Here is a 25,423-nt window from a genome sequence, read left to right on the forward strand (position 1 = left end):
GATGTCTGACTGCCAGCTTAGGCCCAATTCCCCCGGGAGTGGGCCTAAACCAGCAGGTGGTCATCCCCCAAGGGGTCCCAGACTGCAAGAGGGCACAGGCCAGGCTGAGGGACCCCCCCGCCACCCCGAGTGCACAAATTTTTGTGCACCAGGCCTCGTGTGTGTGTGTGTGTGTGTGTGTGTGTGTGTACTTGAAAGAGAGAGAGGAAGGAAAGGGAGTAAGAGAAATATCCATATAAGAGCAGAATATCAATAGGCTGCCTCCTGCATGCCCCCTACCGGGCATCAGGCCCAACACCAGGACAAGTGCCCTGACCATCAAACCAGCAACCTTTTGGTGCACTGGACAATGCCCAACCAACTGACCCACACCAGCCAGGGAGAAAAGGGAACTTAAAAAAAAAATGACTCAAATGGATGGCCCCATTGAAGGAAACCACATTTCCAGGCTTCATATTCTAGTATGAAGGCCTAGGAGAAAATTTCATTTCTCTGAATTTTGGTTTCTTTAACAGTAAAATAAAAGTATAGACTTTAATTCATTCTAAGGCCCTTTCAGTTTCTAAAATGTTCAACCTCTTTCCAAGAAAGGAAGACAGTAGCCCTAACAGTACCCAAAAGGCAAGGTACTGAAGTCTTTTTTTTTTTTTTTTAATATATTTTATTGATTTTTTACAGAGAGGAAGAGAGAGAGATAGAGAGTTAGAAACATCGATGAGAGAGAAACATCGATCAGCTGCCTCCTGCACATCCCCCACTGGGGATATGCCCGCAACCCAGGTGCATGCCCTAGACCGGAATCGAACCCGGGACCCTTCAGTCCGCAGGCCGACGCTCTATCCACTGAGCCAAACCGGTTTCGGCCTGAAGTCTTAAGCTTAGCTACTGCCCTGGAGATGGGTCCTGGTAGACGGGCTTCCTGGCTACTAGTCTTCCCACAACCTGACAATGAACATCAGTGGTAACACTAAAATTAAACATGGGGGACACAGTGCATCCTTTCTTCAACTGTGTGTCCACCAGAATGTTTAAGGTAACACCTTTAAGGGTCTGGTTTGACCATCTGCAGATGGTTTAAATCTGCCATTGCTAGTTGTTTCCATCCCTTTCCTTGCATCAAATTAATATTTAATGATGTCTACTATTAAATATATTAAATACCTCAATATCTTTATTCGGTTTTCTCTTTCATTTAGCTTTTTGCATATTAGATTTAAAGACCTATGAAAAAATTTAAAACCTTAAACACAATAACTAGAATTTTCAACAGAACGCAAAAAAACTATTGAATATAAGCAAGTTTTTTTCTAAAGCACATCAGTCTATATAGCCAATTCAGCATTCTCCTTTCAGAGGTTGCTCCTTCCCAGGGATGTGGCTGATGGTGAAAATGCAAAATAATGAAAGCAAAGAGGACAATAGTTTCGTTTTCTGCTGACTTATCAACACATCTTACTATGGAAGCTACAGTGTAACAGAAATTAAAGCCAAGAATTAAATCAAGCAAAAGGAAATGCAAGCTCCAATGTAAATTATGAAAAGTAATGAATCTTAAATAAGCAGGTACTTGCCTGCCCATCCACTAAGCCTGGGATAAAAATGATTTCTATCAACAAGATTACAAACAGTAATTTTCAAACTTCAGTATGGATGTGGAATAACTTTTTAAAATTTGAGGTACCATCCTCAAATATTCTGATTTATTGGACCTGTTGTGGAGCCCATAGATTTACATTTATATTCTGATAGATATAATTCAAGACTATATACTAATTTTCAAAGTACTGTATGTGGTGAGGGGAGAATTGTTAAGTCTCCTGGATACCTAAATGTATATTTTCTGGAGTGGTGTAACCTCTAGTATATGTCCCAAAGATGACATGAAGGCTGATTTTCAACTGTACCAGACCCACTCCATCCCTACAATAGACAGTGAAGAATTAATATGGGCTAATTTCAATCATTTAACAAGGAAATCCTCTCCTCCACCACACTCTAAAGCAGCGGTTCTCAACCTGTGGGTTGCGACCCCGTTGGGGGTCGAACGACCCTTTCACAGGGGTTGCCTAAATACATCCTGCATATCAGATACTTAAATTACGATTCATAACAGTGGCAAAATTACAGTTATGAAGTAGCAACGAAAATAATTTTATGGTTGGGGGTCACCACAACATGAGGAACTGTATTAAACGGTCGCGGCATTAGGAAAGTTGAGAACCACTGCTCTAAAGCAACTTGTGAAGTCCGTGCTACCTCCACTCTTCCTACCCCTTCTAAAGGGGGTGAATGGGAAGAGATCAACCAAAGAACTTGTATGTATATATGCATAACCCACGGACACAGACAATAGGGGGGTGAAGGCCTGGGGCAGGGAGACTGGCTATAAGGGGTCAATGGGAGAAAAAAGGGGACATATGTATACTTTCAACAATAAAGATTTAAAAATAAATAAAGGGTTACTTTAAAACCCATCATTTGATGTGCTGGGGTTGGGAACAGCCTGGGAGAGATCAATTGGGGGGGAAATGAGACATATGTAATACTTTAAACAATAAAGAATTTAAAAATTTTTTTAAAAAAATCATTTGGGCGCCTTTTCTTAGAGGGTCACTCACTGGCTTTATTCTGGGCTCTGTTCATTTGTTACTTCTCAGAGAAGTCTTCCCTATCATCCCTAAGTGAGATCCTCTCTAAAAATAAGCATACACACCCAGCCCCAGCCAGGTGGCTCAACTGATTGGGCATCATCCTGTGCACAAAAATATTGCCAGTTCAATTCCTGGTCAGGGCACATGGCCAGGATGCAGCTCAATCCCTGGCAGGGAGTGTGCAGAAGGCAGCCCATCGATCGATGTTTCACTCTCACATCAATGTTTCTCTAATATCTCTCTCTCTCTCTCTCTCAAAAATTAATTAATTAAAAATATTAAATAAATCAATAAAATAAAAATAAACACCCCGAAAACAAGAGGCTGAGGATTGGCTTAGCAATAAAACCAGTTCACACTGGAGCCCAGCGAGGGAGCATCTCGGTCGGACACGGCCGCTCCACGGCACTCTGAGGAAAACCTACTACTAAATGGATGCCGTCTGTCATCATGGGTAAAGGAGACCCCAACAAGCCAGGGGGCAAGATGTCCTCGAATGCCTTCTTCATGCAAACCTGCCGGGAAGAGCACAAGAAGAAACATCCCAACTTTTCCATAAATTTTTCCGAATTCTCGAAGAAATGTTCAGAGAGATGGAAGACCATGTCTGCAAAGGAAAAGCCAAAGTTCGAAAATATGGCAAAGAGTGACAAAGCTCGCTATGACCGGGAGATGAAAAATTATGTTCTCCCCAAAGGTGACAAGAAAGGAAAGAAAAAAGATCCCAATGCTCCTAAAAGGCCTCCATCAGCCTTCTTCCTGTTTTGCTCTGAACATTGCTCAAAAATCAAAAGTGAACACCCTGGTTTATCCATTGGGGATACTGCAAAAAAAACTGGGTGAAATGTGGTCTGAGCAATCAGCCAAAGATAAGCAACCATATGAACAAAAAGCAGCTAAGCTAAAGGAGAAATATGAAAAGGATAGTGCTGCATAATGTGCCAAGGGCAAACATGAAGTGGGAAAGAAGGGCCCTGGCAGGCCAACTGGCTCAAAGAAGAAAAATGAACCAGAAGATGAGGAGGAGGAGGAAAAGGAAGATGATGATGATGATGATGATGATGATGAAGAAGAAGATGATGATGAAGATGAAGAATAAAGGCTGTCCTGTAATGATGTGTGCGGAGTATGTGTGTGTGCTCTCAGGCAATTGTTTTGCTAAGAATGTGAATTCAGCCCTAGCTCATTTGGCTCAGTGGATAGAGCATCAGCCTGCAGACTGAAGGGTCTTAGATTCGATTCCAGTCAAGGGCACATGCGGGCTCGATCCCCAGTAGGGGGAGTGCAGGAGGCTGCCGATCAATGATTCTCTCTCATCATTGATGTTTCTCTCTCTCACTCTCTCCCTCCCTCCCTCCCTCCTTCCCTCCCTCCCTCCCTCCCCATTCCTCTTTAAATCAACCAATATATTTCTTTTTGTAAAAAGAATGTGAATTCAAGTGCAGCTCAATATTAGCTTCAGTATAAAAACTGTACAGATTTTTGTATAGCTGATAAGATTCTTTGTAGAGAAAATACTTTTATAAAAAATGCAGGTTGTAGCTTTTTGAGGGGCTACTACATATAGTTAGATTTTAAGGCTTCTGATGTTAAATGTTTCTAAATATTTAATGGTTTCTTTAATTTCTTGTGTATGGTTGCACAGCAAACTCATAGGAATTAGTATCAATAGTAAATTTTGAGTTTTCTAGACTGTTGCATTTTGTGTGTTTTTTATTTTGTAATAAAATTATGTATATTAAACAAATAAAAAATAAAACCTTCTGTAACGTGCTACTTGCTTCTCCTGTTTTATTTCTCCCATGGTACTTAGCCTTACCTGAGAGTCATTGTATTTTATATTTATTTGCACTCTCTCTCACTAGAATGTAAGCTCTACAATATCAGAAAAAAAGGCTTTCCACCACTACCACTATATTCCTAGCACCCAGAACCATACCTAGCATGTAGTAGGTGCTCCATAAATGTTTACAGGTGAATAAAGCACTACTTCAACAAACAAAATAAGTTCATCTTTTCATCCTATCCTATTCAGTTCACCTGCCACACTCACTGTCATCGAGCATTTCACCCTAGGTGGCAAGTCTTCCTTTTCATGGTTACATCATTCAGGAAACTGAATCTAGGTGCCAAACCCAGAGAGGCACCCTGCCACCTGATTTCACTACTTGTGGTAACCTGAGAGTCTCCCCTCTCAACTAAACTGCAATAGAGGTTTAAAAGTACATCCTACAAATGTTTCCAAATGACTTATACACACTGTATAGGAATGACTTGGCTTCTACTATGTGAGGAGTCAAATACAATGTTGGCAAACACCAGTGTGAGAACTGCAAGTTTCAACAAAAGCAGAACATAGTATGTTGGCAGCCACTATCACTTCACTCTATTCTATATCAAGTCAGCCAAACATTTTCTGTCAAGACTCAGCTAACTCTCACCACACACAAATATTTGTCTATTCATTTGCTTATCACAATAATATCTTATAAAGCACATACTATGCCATATATATCACCCTAATCCTCAAAACAGTTCTTCCTACAAGATCGGTATTATCATCTCCTTTTTATAGATAAGGAATTTGAAGCTCCAAGAAGTAATTTGTAAGTAATAAATAAGTAGCAGGCTGGGATTCAAACTCAGGTCTACTTGAGTTTAAATTCTTGCTATTTTTCATTGTAACTTTCATTCCTAAGGCTCCCCCCACCTCTCATCGCCTGTGCTACAACCTGCCGTAGAAGGCACCTGATAAATGTTAACTGATTCCAAGAGAGTTAAATAAGATATTTTATTTCAAACACAAGAATCTGCCTAAGATGAAATTCTTTAGTCCAACTTTAATTTTAAAACAAAAACTCAAGTTCACTCAACTCCCTTTGAATAAATAGTATTGGAAAATATAGCCTTTTCATTTAAAAAAAAAAAAAATACTGGGTTCATTCCAAAATGGAACCTATCAAAACATAATGTATTACTATGGAAATCTGGATATAAACAAGTGAAAACACAAAAGCAGTGTTGTTTAATACACTAAGAGGTGGACATGAAGTAAAATCTGAACTCAAGTTGCAGCTCTAAAATAGTTCTTGCCTCACCAACTAACAATGGTACCCTAAAAATCAAATGTAATAATGCCTTTAAAAACACTTCATAAACTGTAAAGTGTTATACAAAGGTAGTTATTAGTGTAATTTGAACCTTGATGACGGAATAAAAGCCTAATGCAGGAGTGGGCAACCCCTGGCATGTGTGCCAAACATGGCACGCCAGTAACTTTTGCTGGCATGTGAAACCCTCTCTTATAATCTTCCATTTACACTTCTCTTCTTAATATCAACTTTTTTATTTTTCAGATAAATTCAGTGTAGGTGCATCTTAGAGAAATAAATAATCTACACTAATAAAAGACAAAGATGCTAATTGACTGTACCTTCGCTACGCCCCCAAGCCACACCCGCCAGCCAATCAGAGCGACTATATGCAAATTAACCCAACCAAGATGGCGGCCGGCAGCCATAGAGCTGGAGCAAGCAGGAGGCTTGGTTGCCCGAGCGATGGAGGAAGCCAAGCTTCCCGCCAGCCCTGAACCGGCTGCGGCCTCCACTCATAGCAACAAAGTTTCAATTATAAAAGACAAATAAATCCCAGATACCTGCTTCCAGCCAGCCTCCACTGGGAGCTTGGGTGGCTGGGGGTCGTGGCCAGCCTGAAAACAGCCATCAGCCCCTCACCCAAGATGGCCACACCATCATAGGGTGAGGGTCCCCGCTGGTGGGCTTGGCTAGCCTGCAAACAGCCATCAGCCCCTCACCCAGGCTGGACAGGCACTCCTATATAATAAAAAGGTAATATGCAAATTGACCCTAACAGCAGAAAGACTGGGAATGACTGGTCACTATGACACACACTGACCACCAGGTGGCAGATGCTCAATGCAGGAGCTTCCCCCTGGTGGTCAGTGCACTCCCACAGGGGGAGCTCTGCTCAGCCACAAGCCAGGCTGATGGCTGCCAGTACAGCGGTGGTAGTGGGAGCCTCTCCCGCATCCTCAGCAGTGCTAAGGATGTCCGACTACAGCTTAGGCCTGCTCCCCGCTGGCAAGTGGACATCCCCCAAGGGATCCCAGGCTGCCAGAGGGATGTCTGACTGCCAGCTTAGGCCCAATCCCCCGGGGAACGGGCCTAAACCAGCAGGTGGTCATCCCCCAAGGGGTCCCAGACTGCAAGAGGGCACAGGCCGGGCTGAGGGACCGCCCCCCCAAGTGCACAAATTTTTGTGCACCGGGCCTCTAGTTTTATATAACAAGTTATCTTAAAGACCATAGACATGGATTGATGAGAGAGGGGAAGAGCAATTTCTATGCCTCTGCCTTAACTCTCCCTGCCTTCCTAGATCCGACCAGTGTTTTGGTTTCATCCACATACGCTTGTGAATCTTTGTTCTCAGTGATGAATTTTATTAAGTCTCGTAATAGGAGTAGCCTGACAAATGAAAGTAGTAGCTTGTGCATATCTCTGAAGGTCACGAAATATAAACCTGATGTAAAATCTCTGTCATCAGTGATGCAGCAGCAAAAGTCCCACTGATAATATCAAACAGAGTCATAAAGTTTTCTGTTGGACTATCGGTGTACATGTATACATTAAAAAATAAATGTATTTTTCATCATCATATACTGTGTTTTTGTTGCTCGAATGAATTTTATTATTTCTTCAAGGTTCTTCACATACGTACACCTTAAGAGATAATATGTTCTCAAAAAATTAGGGTTGGCACGCAGAAGAATTTTGAGTCAGAGATTTTGCTGGTTTTGGCACGCACTCACAAAAAGGTTGCCCACCCCTGGCCTAATGTAAGATTCAACCTATAAGATCAACATTATTAAAAGTCCCAAATGGCCGAAACCGGTTTGGCTCAGTGGATGGCGCGTCGGCCTGCGGACTGAGGGGTCCCGGGTTCGATTCCGGTCAAGGGCATGTACCTGGGTTGTGGGCACTTCCCCAGTGGGGGATGTGCAGGAGGCAGCTGATCGATGTTTCTCTCTCATCGATGTTTCTAACTCTCTATCTCTCTCTCTTCCTCTCTGTAAAAAATCAATAAAATATAAAAAATAAAAAAAAGTCCCAAATGTATCTGGATCATTAAGAGGTAAATGTCCTAAACTCCAACTAGTTTATCCTTAAGAAAGAGAGGATGTGTTTACCCAATTATGAATCTTTTTATGTCTAAGTCCTATTTTTTTTTTTTAAATATATTTTATTGATTTTTTACAGAGAGGAAGGGAGAGAGAGATAGAGAGTTAGAAACATCGATGGGAGAGAAACATCGATCAGCCGCCTCCTGCACATCTCCTACTGGGGATGTGCCCGCAACCCAGGTACATGCCCTTGACCGGAATCGAACCTGGGACCTTTCAGTCCGCAGGCCGACGCTCTATCCACTGAGCCAAACCGGTTTAGGCTCTAAGTCCTATTTCTCCAACTACATTAAGTTTCTTGATGGCAGAGAACTGAGATGTAAGCATCTATATATTGTTTTGTTTTGAGAAGGACTAACAATGATCTCACCGCAAGGAATGGGGGTAGTGGCAAGGAGACTGAATTCTTCTATATCCACATAATAATGCCCTCCTTTCATGCTAAGGAACTTACCCATTCAGAACAGTAGTTTCCAGATCTATAAAATGGGTTGATAAAAGAGTCCAGATAATTTCTTCCAGCTATAAAAGCTATGATTCTTAGGGCAGCCAATAAACACTATCAGCATAAGCCTATATATTGGCTTAGTCCTCCACAGCTAACGAGAACTAAGCAGAGTACAGAAAAAACTCTCAATAATCTTAAATAAAAGATTACTGGTATATATAGCATTGGTCCTAATTAATGCCATAAAAGTGAATTTTATCAATGAGATTGGTAAGGAATGATAAAATCTTTTTAAAGTAAGTGAGGTATGGGTAGGTGAAAGGTGAATTAATCAGTGAAGAGTTAGCTAGTTAGTTAAGGAGCTATTGGAATTGTGTATATGTATATGTGGTTGTATTTTAAATAATGATCAAGATAAGAAAATCTCATCATTAGGCTCACCATTATTTTTAGCCCTCAAACATAAATGAGCATTGCCCTATCAAAATTCAGATTATAAAGAAAACAATGAGAATTGCAATCTTACAACACATTTTCACATCAGCATAGCCTATTTTCTTATAGTTTCAACATTTCCCCCAATCCATCTCTCAACAACAAAATCCTCCACGTACTCAGCATCTACTAAATATACAAACCCCACCCCATCAAACTTCCTAAGGAAATAAAATTACTTAAAAGAATGTTGTTTCCCTGATTCATTCATTTTCTGCATCTGTTTCTACATGTATATACAAACCACGTGCCAGAATCACAATTCAATTTTACATCTGCAAGTGATCAAGGCTGTTATAATTTCAAAGAATAAAAGTGTGCACACAGTAGACAATAAATATTAGCTCAATATATACAAATTTAGAATACAAGTAACCAAAATACAAATAAGATTTATGAGAAGTACCCACTACAACTACAGACTAAAGTATAAGTTCTTTAGTCTGTCACTCAAGGCCCTGGCATGCTGGCCATTATCTTTTTTCCTTTTCTGGACAGACTGACCTATTCATTATTTCCTAAGTACAAACTCCTTCATGTTACACCTTTGCCCAGACATTTCACCTGCCTGGAATTACCTCCATCTCATCAAACCTATTCAAAAACAATTCAAATGTCACTTCCTCAGAAATGCCTTCCCTGACAATCCTAGCCAAAGCTGCACTCGCCTTCTCTCTTGTTACTCCCTACTGTATCAAACTGTTTTATTTTCCTCTATCTGAAAGTATTCTGTTGATATTTTTACTGCCTGTCTCTCCCAACTAGCATGTAAGCTCCATGAAGACAAGAATTCTGCCAATCTTGGTCACCACTGTACCCCAGTACCTAGAACACTACCTGGCATGCAGAAGACAGTCAATAATTAACCAAACAAGAGAGACTGAGTTTGTTTCCTCTCAGCTAATGCTATAGTTCTTCTCAAGAGCATGAATAATGTTTTCTACTTCTTCATCTCCCACAGCATCTAACCAACTAACTGCACTAGAATCACCCAATAAATGCCCAACTATAGTCTTTTCTGGCATACCCTTCCAGTTATATCTTTAATTGAGTAAAAAAATATGCTTTAGCCCCCACTGGTTTAGTTCACCGGATCGAGTGTCAGCCCACGGACTGAAGGGCTATCAAATAGTTAAGAAAAATTGGATACAGATATTTATAGCTACACAAATATGAGGCGAACAGTTAACAATTACTGAATACAGGTGAAAGGTTTGAGCATTTATTAGACTATTGTTTTATCTTTTCTGTAAGTTTGAAATTTTTCATAAGAAGTTGATGGGGGGGTGGGGGGGAACGTTTCTCTTAAAAAATTAGCGTGTGGCCCTAACTGGTTTGGTTCAGTGGACAGAGCGTCAGCCTGCACACTCAAGGGTCCCAGGTTCAATTCCGGTCAAGGGCAGGTACCTTGGTTGCAGGCACATACCCAGTGGGCGGTGTGCAGGAGGCAGCTGATCGATGTTTCTCTCTCATTGATGTTTCTAACACTCTATCCCTCTCCCTTCCTCCCTGTAAAAAATCAATAAAATATATTTTTTTAAAAAAGATTAATATGTGCATTTCTCTAAGCTGTAACTACTTGGTAGGTTTGCAATACAAGTTTTAACATATAATTAGACAAAAACTGATCCTGAGATTATTCTAGGATCCACAAATTGAACCACTAAAAACACAAGAAATACCAGGAAAAGAGGTAAGCAACAGTAAAAACTATCCAAGGCAAAGACAACTAACTTCCAGTCTCGACTAGGCCACATCCTTTCTTCTTAAGTAGCTCTGGGCTCAGAAACGTCTATGATGGGAAACTAAACCACAGAATTGCAGTGACAATATATATGAATAGAGCTTTCTAAGTTCACAAGTATTTTGAAAATACAATTTGGTTTTTATTGCTGTTATTAAAGCAGATGTTAACAACTATAATCACAACCACCAAAGTATAACTGATTCAGACAAGGTTCATTGGTGGATGCTAAAACCATTTGGTAGAAGAATAGGATATTCACATTGTTTAAAAATCACTCCACAAATTACTTACATAGAACAGTAGGTACCTTTACAATGGAGGTCAAATTTACCATCAACATTAATGGGACAGACTAATATTATGTGCCTCCCCATATGACACAGCATCATCTATGTAGTATTTCTTACTAAAAATGTTTACACTGCATCTAAACATGAGAAAACAATCAGACAAATCCAATTTGAAACTACACCATAACTTGACAAGTGGCAGTTTCTTACAGGTTAGTTGCAATGTGGAACCTGAAGCCATATACATTCACTTTTTACATTGTTACATTAAAACCAATTGGTCTACCTTGCCCTTTGAATGGATCTTTTACCCAAGCATGATTTTATAAAATCATGCATTGATCATTTAGAATACCAGTTCACTAAGCTGACAGATATGTGGATCTTCTAATTGTTGACACATTTCATTGTCCAATATTAAAAAAATCACTTTTGGCCCTAGCCAGTCTGCTCAGTGGATAGAGCATTGGCCGTGGGACTGAAAGATCCAGTTTGATTTTGGTCAAGTCAAGTGCCTCAGTTGCAGGCTGGGTCCCTGGCCCTGGTCCGGGTGCATGTGGGAGGCAACCAATTGATGTTTCTGTCTCTCCTCCTCCCTTCCATTCTCTCTAAAAATCAATGGAGCCCAGTCGATGTGGTTCAGTGGTTGAGCACTGACCTATGATTCTCTCTCATCATTAATGTTTCTATTTCACACAACTTTAGTGGTGATCTTAAAGACTATCTATCCAAATCACTTTTCAGATGAGAAAACCGAGACCCTGAAAAATTACATGCATGCCAAGGTCATACTATCTGGCTATGGCAATGCTAGGTCTAAAACTCAAATTTCCCCAGTTCCTAGTCAAATACTCAACTACCTTCCGTATAACCTAAGGCTTCTAGAACTGCATAACTTCAGTGTAACCTGTAGTATGGCAATCACTTCAATCAACAAATGCTCTTTCAGAACCTCTAGTTCTACTATTTCATATATATGTATGAGTTGGGCAACGAATTCTAGGGATATAGATCCAAAAACTCAGGGAAAATATTTGCAAGTCATGTATCTAATCAGATACTAGTATCCAAAATATACAGAGAACTCTTACAACTCAACAATAAAAAGACAAATAGCCAGCTCTAGCCAATTTGGCTCAGTGGATAGAGCATCAGCCTGTGGACTGAACCGTCCCGGGTTTGATTCCAATCAAGGGCACATGTCCACTGAGCTAAACCAGCTAGGGCTGCACTTATCTACACTAATAAAAGAGAAACATGGTAATTGGCGTACGACCGCTACCCTTTTCATTGGCTAATCAGTGAGATATGCAAATTAACTGTCAGCCAAGATGGCGGCCGGCAGCCAGGCAGCTTGAAACTAACAAGAGGCTTGGTTGCCTCAGTGACAGAGGAAACCAACGTTCCCCGCCTGCAGCTGCAGGTCTCTGAGCGGGCAGTTTAAGAAACTCTGTAACAAATACCGCAGGACTTCAGCCGGCAGATTCGCAACATTGTAAGCAAAGGCCAGAAACCTACTTTCAGCCGAGGCCTAAGAGCTGGAGCCAAGCCTCAAGCTAAAGCTGGCCCAGAATAAAAAGAAAAAAAAGAAAAAAAGGAGCAGTTGGGAGCTTCAGTCACCCACAGCCTGAAAACAGCCCTCAGCCCCTCCCAGACTGGCCAGGCACCCCAGTGGGGACCCCCACCCTGAAGGGTGTGTGACCAGCTGCAAACAGCCATCATCCCCTCACCCAGGCTGGCCAGGCACCCCAGTGGGGACCCCCACCCTGATCCAGGACACCCTTCAGGGCAAACCAGCCGGCACCCACCCATGCACCAGGCCTCTATCCTATATAGTAAAAGGGTAATATGCCTCCCAGCACCGGGATCAGTGGAGCCGAGAGGCCTCCCAGCACCGGGATAAGCGTGGCAGGGGGCAGTGCCCAAAACCCCTGATCAGCCCTGCTCTGTGCCTGATGGGGGGGGGGGGGCTCCCCAACCCCCCCCCCCATGGGCCCTGCTCTGTGTGTGACGGGGTAGAGCCATAACCTCCCCATAGGCCCTGCCCTGAGTGTGAGAGTGGCGGCGCCCCAACCCCCTGATCGGCCCTGCTCTGTGGGTGATAGAGGGCGGTGCCCCAACCCCGATGGGCCCTGCTGTGTGTGTGACAGGGGGTGGCCCCGCAACCTCCCCATCGACCCTGACTTGAGTGTGACGGGGGGCGGTGCCCCAACCCCCCAATCAGCCCTACCCTGATCGTGACTGAGGGTGGCATCACAACCTCCCAATCTCCCTGCTCTGTGCATGACAGGGGGCGGCGCCCCAACTCCCCAATCAGCCCTGTTCTGAGCCCGACCAGGGGCTGCACCTAGGGATTGGGCCTGCCCTCTGCCACCTGGGAGCAGGCCTAAGCCAGCAGGTCGTTATCTCCCGAGGGGTCCCATACTGCGAGAGGGCACAGGCTGGGCTGAGGGACCCCCCCCTCCCCCCCAAGTGCACAAATTTTTGTGCACCGGGCCTCTAGTATTGTTATAATCATCTGATTACCTTTGTCACTTATATATATTATGAATAGCATAAGAGTATTTATCTCTATATTCCTACTTAGAGGACATGCCTTGCTCAATAATATTGAATTGAGACTCTGGTGCATTAACCTTGTGTTGGTATTTCTCTTTTTCCTAAGAGGGCATGAATGAGAAGCTCACTTTTGTGTGTCTCTGTGTGTTTTAAAACAAACAAATAAAAATATATATTGCTATAATTCACATACTATAAAATTTTAGAGTGTACATTTTATTGTGGGGTGTTTTTTTTTTTTCAGTATATTCACAGGGTTGTGCAACCATTATCACTATATAATTTCAGATCATTTAATCATTCCAAAAAGACACCCATACCCTTAGCAGTAACTCTCCATTTTCCCCTACCTCCCTTATCTCCAGTCCCTGGCAACAATAATCTATTTTCTGTCTCTATGGATTTTTCCTATTCTGGACAATTCACATAAATAGAATCATACAATATGTAGACTTCTGTGTCTGGCTTCTTTTACTTACCACTGTGTTTTCAAGGTTTATCCATATCATAGCATATATCAGTACCATGTTCGATTCCAGTCAAGGGCACATGCCCAGGTTGTGGGCTCAATCCCCAGTAGGGGGCAGTAGGGGGAATGCAAGAGGCAGCCAATCAATGATTCTTTCTCATCATTAATGTTTCTATTTCTCTCTCCCTCTCCCTTCCTCTCTGAAATCAATAAAAATATATATATGCAACAGAAGTACAAAGTAGAGAAGGAGTTGACTTATTATGGAATCAGGAAAGGTTTCATAGAAGCAAAGATGTCTAAACTACATTTTAACCCTTCGTACGCCATAATTGTCTATAGACGCAAGCGGGATGGTTTCTGTTTTGGATGCGTGGCAGTTAACTAATTAAAGAATGAGTAAAAGTCCTCTCCAGCAGATTATGTGTGTGTTGTGTGTTGTGTGTTGTGTGTGTGTGTGTGTGTGTGTGTGTGTGTGTGTGTGTGTGTATATATATATATATACACACACACACACACACAACTAGATGCCTGGTGCACGACATTCATGCACGGGTAGGGTCCATAGGCCTGGCCAGCAATCAGGACCGATCTATGGGGTGACTGGTGAGGCAATCCAGGGGCCCCGCTGGCACCCGCCTTGGTTGGCCTGTCACTGCCTGCTTGCCGGCCCCGCCCCCCACTGCTGCTGCAGGAGGCGACTGGCGGGGTGATTGGAGGGTTGTGCTGGCCTGTTCACTGGCTAGCCCCACTCCCCAATTGCCCCGCCGCTGCCGGTAGTCACCTCCCTCTGCAGGGTGACCGGTAGGTCGATTGGGGGGTCCCCACTGGCACCCACCTTGGCTGGCCTGGGACCTGTGGGCTGGGGAAGCTCCTGCGTTGAGCATCTGCCCCCTGGTGGTCAGTGCATAGTGACCAGTCGTTCTGCCAGTCGTCCCACCGTTCAGTTGATTTGCATATTAGGCTTTTATTATATAGGATATATATATATGTATGTATGTATGTATGTATGGCCTGGTACACAAAATTTGTGCACTCTGGGGGGGGGGGGGTGCCCTCAGCCCGGCCTGCGCCCTCTCACAGTCTGGGGAACCCCACGATTGATCACCCCACAGAGGTAGGTCCCGCCCATCCAGCTGGGGCTCCTCAATCCACTGCTGCACAAAAGGAGGCCCTGCCCACCCACCGCAGCACCACCGGCCAAATAGCCTGGGCCTCCCTCTGTAAGGCGATCAATTGCAGAGCTCCACGCCACCCCCAATCAATCACCCTGCAGGGGGTGGCCTGGGCCTCCCTGTGCGGGAGCAATCATGAGGCGATGTTGGGGCCCCCTAACCAATCACATCACACCCACCTTGGCTGGCCTGGTGCCAGTACATGTCATAGTATAGTCTTCCAGATGGTCGTCCGGACTATCGTTCTGCTGTTCAGTCGATTTGCATATTACACTTTTATTATTATAGATATACTAGAGGCCTGGTGCACGAATTTGTGCATGGGTGGGGGGGGTGGGGTCCCTCAGCCAGGTCGGCGACCAGGGTGGTCTCGCCCAGTCCCAATCGGGACTGGCCGGGGGGGGGGACACGGGAGGTTGGCCGGCCACAGGAGGTTGGCTGTGGGAGCGCACTGACCACCAAGGGGCAGCTCCTGCATTGAGCGTCTGCCCCCTGGTGGCCAGTGCACGTCATAGCTACCAGCGGTCTTCCGGTCATAACGGTTGCTTAGGCTTTTATATATATAGATATGTGTGTGTGTGTACACATATAGATATAAATATATAGATATATATAGGTACAGATATAGATATAGATATAGATATCAACACTAAGTATCATAATGGCATTTAGAAGTGAAACAAATAATTTCTCTGGAATTATCTACACGAGCCTCACAGTGAAATTTAAGCTAATCTTTGAGAATGAGGGGAACATGATTATGTATGAAAAAGAATGGACTGGACTATGAGATAAACTGAGGAAATAATAAATCATGGGCTAAATACAATTGGAAATGCACATTTTTAGCCCAGCACAGCAAGAGTCACGCAAATGGACTGCTGAAATAGCACAGACCAGTTGCTGCTGTTGATATGATTTGGGTAGCATTATAATTTGCTTTTTTGAAATAAATGCTGCCCATAATATTTCATTTGCTTCAATTGTTTTTTGCAAATATAAAATCTACATGTCAGGCTACCCATCTATATTTCTATCTATCTAATTACCTACTCCCCTGTCTATTCTCACTTAATCTTTACAACAAACCTGAACTAAGTACCAATATACCAATTTTTAAAAAAATATTTGTATTGATTTCAAAGAGGAAGGGAGAGGGAAAGAGAGATAGAAACATCAATGATGAGAACCATTGATCAGTTGCCTCCTGCACACACCCCCTCCTGGAGATTGAGCCCGCAACCCAGGCAGGTGCCCTTGACCAGAATCGAACCCAGGACCCTGCCTGTGGACTGACACTCTATCCACTGAACCAAACTGGCTAGGCCCTAATATCCCAATTTTAATGAGGAATTCAACTTCAGAAAGGTAACAGCTCACAGCATTATATCTATGCATTCTGTTCAATGTCAGAAATTCAAATTCAATTAATCCTTAAGACAGCCCTAAGAACTAGGTATTATTAGTACTTCTACTTGTAGATAAGAAAACTGTGACTCAGGGAAGTTAAGCAATTTGGTCATAAACAGCAGAACTGGGAATTAAATCTAGGTCTGCCTGATCCTAAAGTTCTCTTCCAGTAGATATAATTGCTTCATCTACCCTTAATCATTATTCAGTCTAATTCAATATGCTTCCATTCTTATACTCTGTATTTCTACTGACTAGTGGTAGTAGTCTCTTGCTGGACAGGTACAATACACATTTGCTAAAGACATTGTTTCTGTGTGCTAGACCTAAGGGAAGGCTAACAGCTAGAGAAATCCTAGCCAAGAAAAACCCCAACACAAGGTGACTGCTTTAAAAACTCTTTTCTCTTCAGGTTTTCCAAAGGGTAGAAGAGCCTCCAATGCTACAGCAGACTAGGCAAGGAAGAGATGCAAAGAAATCTTTTCATCAAAGAAATGGAAAGGGCAAGTCTGACCAAGTTCTGTTTACAGCAATGCAGAGATCATGCAGTACACATTGCAGCAAAAGCAGGTGCTAACAGGTGAGCGCCATCAAGCCGCATAAGGCCATTAAAAAAATAATAAAAAGCTAGAAGTACTTCGATCCTAAAAATGCCTCTAAACAACTGCAAGAAACTGACATAGGACAAAAGAGTGGAATTCAATTGAAGCAGTTCAAGAGTTAAATCCATGAAACAACTCATATGATAGCAACAGCTCATACGGGTAGTTCACATCTCCCACTCATTTTACCCTTTTTCCACATAGAACAGGTAAGCTGTTTTCTCAGTTCCCAGCAAATCCAATACCCTTCAAATGATGTTTCTCTTAGCTTGCTAGATGGCCTAGGAATGACGCAGCAAGCAACATCCTCCCCACTTCCCCTCTAACAGCAGGAGAAGAATCAAGGAACAGAAGAACCAAGTAGCTGGAAACAATCTTCCTTCTCATTCCAAAAACCACAGATTTGTCCTACTTACACAAGAAAAGTGACTATTATGACACTCATCCCAAACCACTTTTTTTCTTTCAAACTACAGTTAAATAACCTTTTATATTTTATTCCATTAAATTCAGTTCTGGTGTCCTTAGGCAAGATCCTTCATGGCTTTCTCATCTTTAAAATAGGACTAAACATGCTACACTCTCTAGACCAAGCATGTCAAACTCGCGGGCCGCGGGCCACATGCCTCATTTATTTGGCCCATGTTAGCCTTTGAGTTTGACATGCTTGCTCTAGACCAGGGGTGGGCAAACTTTTTGACTCGAGGGTCACAATGGGTTCTGAAACTGGACCGGAGGGCCGGAACAAAAGCATGGATGGAGTGTTTGTGTGAATATAAATTCAAAGTAAATATCATTACATAAAAGGGTACGGTCTTTTTTTTTTTTTTTAGTTTTATTCATTTCAAACGGGCCGGATCCGGCCCGCGGGCCGTAGTTTGCCCACGGCTGCTCTAGACCCTACCTTTCTTAAAAGAATGTTATTTGAAGGAAATGTTATTTAAAGTACTTGAAAAAGTTAAAAGCATAATAACAATAGCTAACATTTATTGTATGTTTACTTTGTGCCATTTCTAAGCCCTTTGCATGAACTCATTTATTTCACAGAATACTGAGGCAGATACCATCTTACACACAAGCCACAGCAGGATCAGAAGAAAGCAAAAGAACAGGAAGACAGCAAGTCAAATCAATTATTTACTTAATAGTCCACATGGTACAGAGCACTATAAGATGCACAGTGCCAACTTGCTCCACCCCTTCTCTACTAGTCAGTACAGGCTACAGATGAACACCAGAGTCCAACAACCAGCCAAGTTCCAGACAAAATGGCCTTACCAGGCTAGATGGGACTAAACACATTTTTAATTTTTAGTCAAAGAACAGAGTGTTCAATGAGGAAGATGATCAATAGTTTAATGATTGTTGAGAGATTAAGAAAAAGGATATGAAATGTCTGACTACATGGGCATTGGGTCTTTTTTAAAAAAATGTATTTTTATTGATTTCAGAGAGGAAGGGAGAGGGAGAGATAGAAACATCAATGATAAGAATCATTGATTGGCTGCCTCCTGCACACGCCCTACTGGGGATTGAGACTGCAACTGGGGCATGTGCCCTGACCAGGAATCAGACAGTGACCTCCTGGTTCATAGGTAGATGCTCAACCACTGAACCACGACGGCCAGGCTGGCATTGGGTCTTTTGAAAGGGCTTTTACAGCCAAGTACTAAGGAAAAGAAATAAGAAGGGAAAGGTGTTAAAGAATGAATGTAAAAGAAAAAACTGTATACAAATGCACTTCTTGAAAAAAATGAATAAAATAAAAAGATGGCAATAATTCAGAGATAGAAAGGCAGAGGGATTTTGTTTTAGAATAGACAAGACCTCAGTGTATTTATAATCTGAAAGGAAGGACTCAATGAAGAGTGAAGTAAAGATGAAAGACAGAGAGAAAGATAATAATTGATAAAAGTGAGGTACTAGACAAAGTGGATACTATGGGATGGACAGAGAAGCAAAGTGATCCATGTGGATCCTGAAAGTCACTGGACAAAAGTAATGAAAATGGAAAGAGCATATAGTAGGGACTTTGAAAAATTAGGAGACATGCATAAATGGAAAGCCAATGAGCTGAAAGCCACTGGACTAGAAATACACTGATTATTCCCTGCTGTCCAAGGAGTCAGAGTATTCAACCAGCAAAAACAGGAATAATAGTATTCGTTAGAGAAAAGGTCTTGTTTTTTTTTCTTTATTTATTTAGGGGGGGAGATGGGGGGAGGGAGAGAAACTTCAATTTGTTGTTCAACTTATTTATGAATTCATTGGTTGTCTCTTATATGTGAAACGTTGGCCTATCAGGACGATGCTCTAACCAACTTAGCTACCAGGCCAGGGCCTTGTTTTCAACTATGAGTTAGGTAGGAGATAGATGAAATGTTGGGAGAAAAGATTAAGAACCTAAGAATTTGCTCACATTTGTACATGGGTTCTACCCAACCCAGTTGGTAAAGGAACATCAGGAATAAGGCAGAGAGGGGTGGGGTTGAGTTTTATACTATGGAGGTGATAGCAGTAGATAGAACTTACAAGCAATTATCAACAGCAAACATGAAGAGTAAGCTAAAGAATTTAATGACTGCAGATGATGGGAGGAATGAAGAGAGAGGCGCATACCAAAAAAGTGCTAGGTATCATGACATCGAGTTTACAGCTCTAACTACATTTTCCAGTGGTATGGTCTTCAAATCCCAGAAGCTGGATCCTGAAACTTCCATTAATTTTATTTGCCAAGACCCAGCAATTTGTTGAACTGTCTCAACAGTTGGTTGCTTGTTTTCTGAATCAGACCTTTGTTTAGGATTTGCAGAGAACTCTACCAAAGGATATGAGGGACATTACCCAAAAGAGAAGTGAGTGTCATTGACTAGAACTAGGGCCACAGACCAATATTTGGTCTTTTTTTTTTTTTTTAAGTATATTTTATTGATTTTTTACAGAGAGGAAGGGCGAGAGATAGAAACATCGATGAGAGAGAAACATCAATGAGCTGCCTCCTGCACACCCCCCAATGGGGATGTGCCCGCAACCAAGGTACATGACCTCGACCAGAATCAAACCTGGGACCCTTCAGTCCACAGGCCGACACTCTATCCACTGAGCCAAACCGGTTTCAGCCATACTTGGTCTTTTAAGCCTCCCCCTTCCCCCTTTTCCCATACCCCCTCTACCTCCACAAACACAGGATAAGTTAAACAAAAAACTCCTAACATAACAAATGCATTCCAAAAATTCCTCTGCACTTACATAATTAGATTACCATCTAATGATAATGTTATTTATAAGGGTTACAATCTCCTTAACTAAGAACTTACACAATGTTTAGTGGTTTGAAACATACTATTTTTTTTTTCCCAAATGAGTATTTCCAAAATAAAAGAAACCTTTTAACTTCCAGTTCAATCCCAGAGCAATTTTAGAGACTCTCAACATATTTCAAATAGAACTGTAAAAGCACATGGATATAAAGCAGTTAGCAGAAAATCTGAGGCAAAAGACTGTCTTGCCCCCTTTCCCAACTTCAGATAACTAATCACAAATGTTCCTTATTTTTACAAATCTCCTAATCTTTGAGTTTTCTTTATTTTCTTGTCATTAAGTCCTATCTCTTCCTTTTTCAAAACTTCTCTCCAACATATTCCTTTTTTTTAGCCCCTAAATTCAGGTCCTGATAGTGTTCACACCTGAGTTTCTATAAAAATCTTTAACTGGCCTCTTTTCCAATAATCTAATAAACCCTCTGATTAATCAGTCTATAATTTCAAGTTTATCAAGTCACTGTCCAACTTATAACCCTTCAATGGTTCCCAAATGTTGACAAGATCAAGACCAATTGCCTCAGTATAACTTTCAAGACTGTTCATAATCTGACTGATCATTAAACCATAATCTAAACTCTATTATTAGATCACACAAGTATTCTCAGGTCCAATCATAATACAAGTTTACTTCTAATCTTAGTATCTTTGCTTTTGCTTTTGCCCTGGCCTGGAAAACCATCCTCTTCCTTTCTGTCTATTCAAATCCTATCCATCCATCTTATTGTAAAACTCTAGTCCAAACTGCCTCTATGAAGCCCTCACAGACCAAAATTTAGCCAAGACTAAACTATGTAAACAATTCTTTAAGATTCTGATAGTCTCTTTGAAATTGAACTGGAATCTAGTTTTTTTAAAAGGTCTAACATAATCATCAGCCCTCAAGTTACCACACAAAAAAATATTTTAGCATATATTTGAAGTATGTAATTTTTTAAAATTACACTAAGAATATTTCACCCTAGCTGGTTTGGCTCAGTGGACTGCCTGTGGACAGAAGGGTCCCAGGTTCAATTCCGGACAAAGGGCAGATGCCCAGGTTGTGGGCTCGATCCCCAGTAGGGGATGTGCAGGAGGCAGCTGTTCAATGATTCTCTCTCATCATTGATGTCTCTCTCTCTCTCTCTCTCTCTCTCTCTCCCCCTCTCCCTTTCTCTATGAAATCAATAAAAAAATATATAAATTTTTTTAACTGTTTGAAGAGTATCTCATATTGCACTCCAGTTCAGCTGTGGCAGAAAAATATCTTCTACATTCAACCAGCTTCCATTTACTCTTTAACAGTCTTCCATTTTAAAGACATTTAATATGTCTTTAAATTTATCAAGATCTAAAAATGGTATTCTTCCTATCCTAAGGAACATAAGCCAATGTTGGCCTCATTTACTTAAGAAATAATGATCTTAAAGACACACATTTCATAAAATCGTCATGTGTTCTGGTTTGATCAATACAATGTTCATGAGCAAGGCACACACAACAGTATATTGATTATCACAGGGAAATGGGGGTGGATGGAGATTGAAGAGGGTATAGGGGGAATAAATGGTGATGGAGCCTTAGCTGGTTTGGCTCAGTAGATAAAGCGTCAGCCTGCAAACTGAAGGGTCCCAGGTTCGATTCTAGTCAAGGGCACATGCCTAGGTTGCAGGCTTGATCCCTAGTAGGGGATGTGCAGGAGGCAACCAATCAATGATTCCCTCTCACTATTGATGTTTCTATCTCTCTTCCCTCTCCCTTCCTCTCTGAAATCAATAAAGGTATATTTGAAAATAAAATAAATAAAATAAAAGGTGATGAAAAACTTGACCTGGGGTGGTGAACACACAATCCAATATACAGATAATGTATTATAGAACTGTATACCTGAAACCTATATAATTTTATTAATCAATGTCACCCCAATAAATTCAATAAAAAAGTTGGGGGGGAGGAGCAAGTTCAGGAGTCAAATCCTAGCTTGGTATTCACCAGTTGTATTGAATTTGGGCAAGCTTATGTCGTAAGGATTTTCATTTATTAAAATGGGGATAATAACTGTATCTACCCCAAAAGGGTGTTGAGAAGAAGACTAAAGACATGAAAAGCAGGAGAGTACCAAGATGGCAGCATAGGTAAACACCGGAGAATGCTGCCTCGCACAACCACTTCAAAAATACAACTAAAAGACGGAACGGACATCACCAGAACCACAGGAAAGCTGGCTGAGGGGAAATTCTTCAACTAGAAGGAAAGAGAACAGCATACCGAGACTCAGAGGAGGCGCAGTGCAGAAAATACAAAGGTGCGGAGGTGCGCGCGGAGCGGGCTGGTGGCTGAGGGCGTGATTGTCGTTTTCAATTGGGAGGGAGGCTCAGGCCCTGAGCTCCAGTTCTGGGTAAGTCTCTAGGGACCCAGACTCAAATGGGAGAAGTGGGACTGTCTGGCATCGGTCGGAACGCGAGGGCAGCTTTCTCTCAGAGGTTTGCAGCGGTTGCTGGGACTCTGAGAGGCAGAGCCTCTGGGGACGGGACTGAGAGCAGCCATAACTGCTCCCTCCGCCTGCCCTGTTTGATCCTGTGCGACCCGCCCCGCCCAAGCCCTGCACAGAGGCATTTGCCGGATAGCCTCAGGCAAAGGCTAGATTAGCACCTCCCCAGAGGACAGAAGTTTTCCCACTGCAGACACAGCTGACTCTCACAGCCAGTTGGCCTGGAGGTCAAATCCCCCCAGTATTAACTACAACAATCATGCCCTGACCGGTTTGGCCCCGTGGATAGAGCATCGGCCTGTGGACTCAAGGGTCCCAGGTTCGATTCCGGTCAGGGGCATGTACCTTGGTTGCGGGCACATCCCCAGTAGGAGGTGTGCAGGAGGCAGCTGATCGATGTTTCTCTCTCATTGATGTTTCTAACTCTCTATCCCTTTCCCTTCCTCTCTGTAAAAAATCAATAATATATTTTAAAAAAATAAAATAAAATAACTACAACAATCAAGGCTTAACTACAGGAGGACTGCACACAAAGACCACTAGGGGGTGCACCAAGAAAGCATAAAAAATGCGGAGACAAAGAAACAGGACAAAACTGTCAATGGAAGATATAGAGTTCAGAACCACACTTTTAAGGTCTCTCAAGAACTGTCTAGAAGCCGCCGATAAACTTAATGAGATCTACAAGAAATCTAATGAGACCCTCGATGTTATGATAAAGAACCAACTAGAAATTAAGCATACACTGACTGAAATAAAGAATAATATACAGACTCCCAATAGCAGACCAGAGGAGCGCAAGAATCAAGTCAAAGATTTGAAATGCGAAGAAGCAAAAAACACCCAACCAGAAAAGCAAAATGAAAAAAGAATCTGAAAATACGAAGACAGTGTAAGGAGCATCTGGGACAGATTCAAGCGTACCAACATCAGAATTATAGGGGTGCCAGAAGATGAGAGCGAGCAAGATAATGAAAACCTATTTGAAGAAATAATGACAGAAAACTTCCCCTCCCTGGTGAAAGAAATAGACTTACAACTCCAGGAAGCGCAGAGAATCCCAAACAAAAGGAATCCAAAGAGGACCACACCAAGACACATCATCATTAAAATGCCAAGAGCAAAAGACAAAGAGAGAATCTTAAAAGCAGCAAGAGAAGGAAACTCAGTTACCTACAAGGGAATACCCATATGACTCTCAGCTGATTTCTCAACAGAAACTTTGTAGACCAGAAGGGAGTGGCAAGAAATATTCAAAGTGATGAATGCCAAGAACCTACAACCAACATTACTTTATCCAGCAAAGCTATCATTCAGAATTGAAGGTCAGATAAAGAGCTTCACAGATAAGGAAAAGCTAAAGGAGTTCATCACCACCAAACCAGTATTATATGAAATGCTGAAAGGTATCCTTTAAGAAGAGGAAGAAGAAGAAAAAGGTAAAGATACAAATTATGAACAACAAACATGCATCTATCGACAAGTGATCTAAGAATTAAGTGAATAAATAATCTGATGAACAGAATGAACTGGTGATTATAATAGAATCAGGGACATAGAAAGGGAATGGACTGACTATTCTTGGGGGGGAAAGGGTGTGGGAGATTCGGGAAGAGACTGGACAAAAATCGTGCACCTATGGATGAGGACAGTGGGTGGGGAGTAAGGGCGGAGGGTGGGGTGGGAACTGGGAGGAGGGGAGTTATGGGGGGGAAAAAAGAGGAATAAATATAATAATCTGAACAATAAAGATTTAATTAAAAAAAAAAAGACATGAAAAGCACTTAAGTACAGTGGCTGGCATATAGTTAATAAACATTGGATTTTATTATTAGTCTTCAGTAACTAAGAATTCTTAGAAATTTTCAATTATAAGACTTAACTAAGCTGCTTATTCACTGATTTGATTTCTTTATGTTTAGAAACAAAAAAATGGTGTCAGATCAAGATTGGATGATACCATTTTTCAATCAAAACTCTTCAGCCTCTGCAGAGATAATGCCTTGGTAAGTGGGTCAAGGAAATACATTTCACCTTTTAATAACTTAAAACCTATTCCTTATACAGATTTGCCTATCAGCAGACAAAAAAGTTTTGTTTTTTTTAAAACTTTCTTTTTAGCCCTAGCCAGTTTGGGTCAGTGGATATAGCGTCAGTCTGCGGATGAAAGGGTCCCAGGTTCAATTCTGGTCAAGGACACGTACCTTGGTTGCTGGCTCCTCCTCAGCCCGGGACCTGGTTGAGGCATGTGTAGGAGGCAACCAATCGATGTGTTTCTCTCACTTGATGTTTCTCTCTGTCTTTCCCTCCTATCTTCCACTTTCTCTAAAAAATCAGTGGAATAATATCCTCAGGTGAGGATTAACAAAAAATAGTAATAAGCCCTAGCCGGTTTGGCTCAGTGGATAGAGCGTCAGCCTGCGGACCGAAGGGTCCCAGGTTCGATTCCAGTCAAGGGCACATGCCTGGGTTGCGGGCTCGGTCCAACATACAGGAGGCAGCCGATCAATGATTCCTTCTCATCCGTGATGTTTCTCTCTCTCTCTTCCTCTCCCTTCTTCTCTGAAATCAATAAAAATATATTTTA

At 42.0% G+C, this 25,423-nt stretch overlaps 1 protein-coding gene and 1 pseudogene across 2 annotated transcripts in view; one reads left to right on the forward strand and one right to left on the reverse strand.

Annotated features, from left to right (window-relative positions):
• The window catches only part of LUZP1 (leucine zipper protein 1), an 80,155-nt gene that overhangs the window by 40,659 nt on the left and 14,073 nt on the right, over positions 1 to 25,423 (reverse strand). The window lies entirely within an intron of this gene.
• Positions 2,998 to 4,181, forward strand: LOC118675326 (annotated as a pseudogene).

This window comes from Myotis myotis, unplaced genomic scaffold, assembly GCF_014108235.1.
Source record: "Myotis myotis isolate mMyoMyo1 unplaced genomic scaffold, mMyoMyo1.p scaffold_m19_p_2, whole genome shotgun sequence".
In the NCBI taxonomy this organism is placed as follows: domain Eukaryota; kingdom Metazoa; phylum Chordata; class Mammalia; order Chiroptera; family Vespertilionidae; genus Myotis; species Myotis myotis.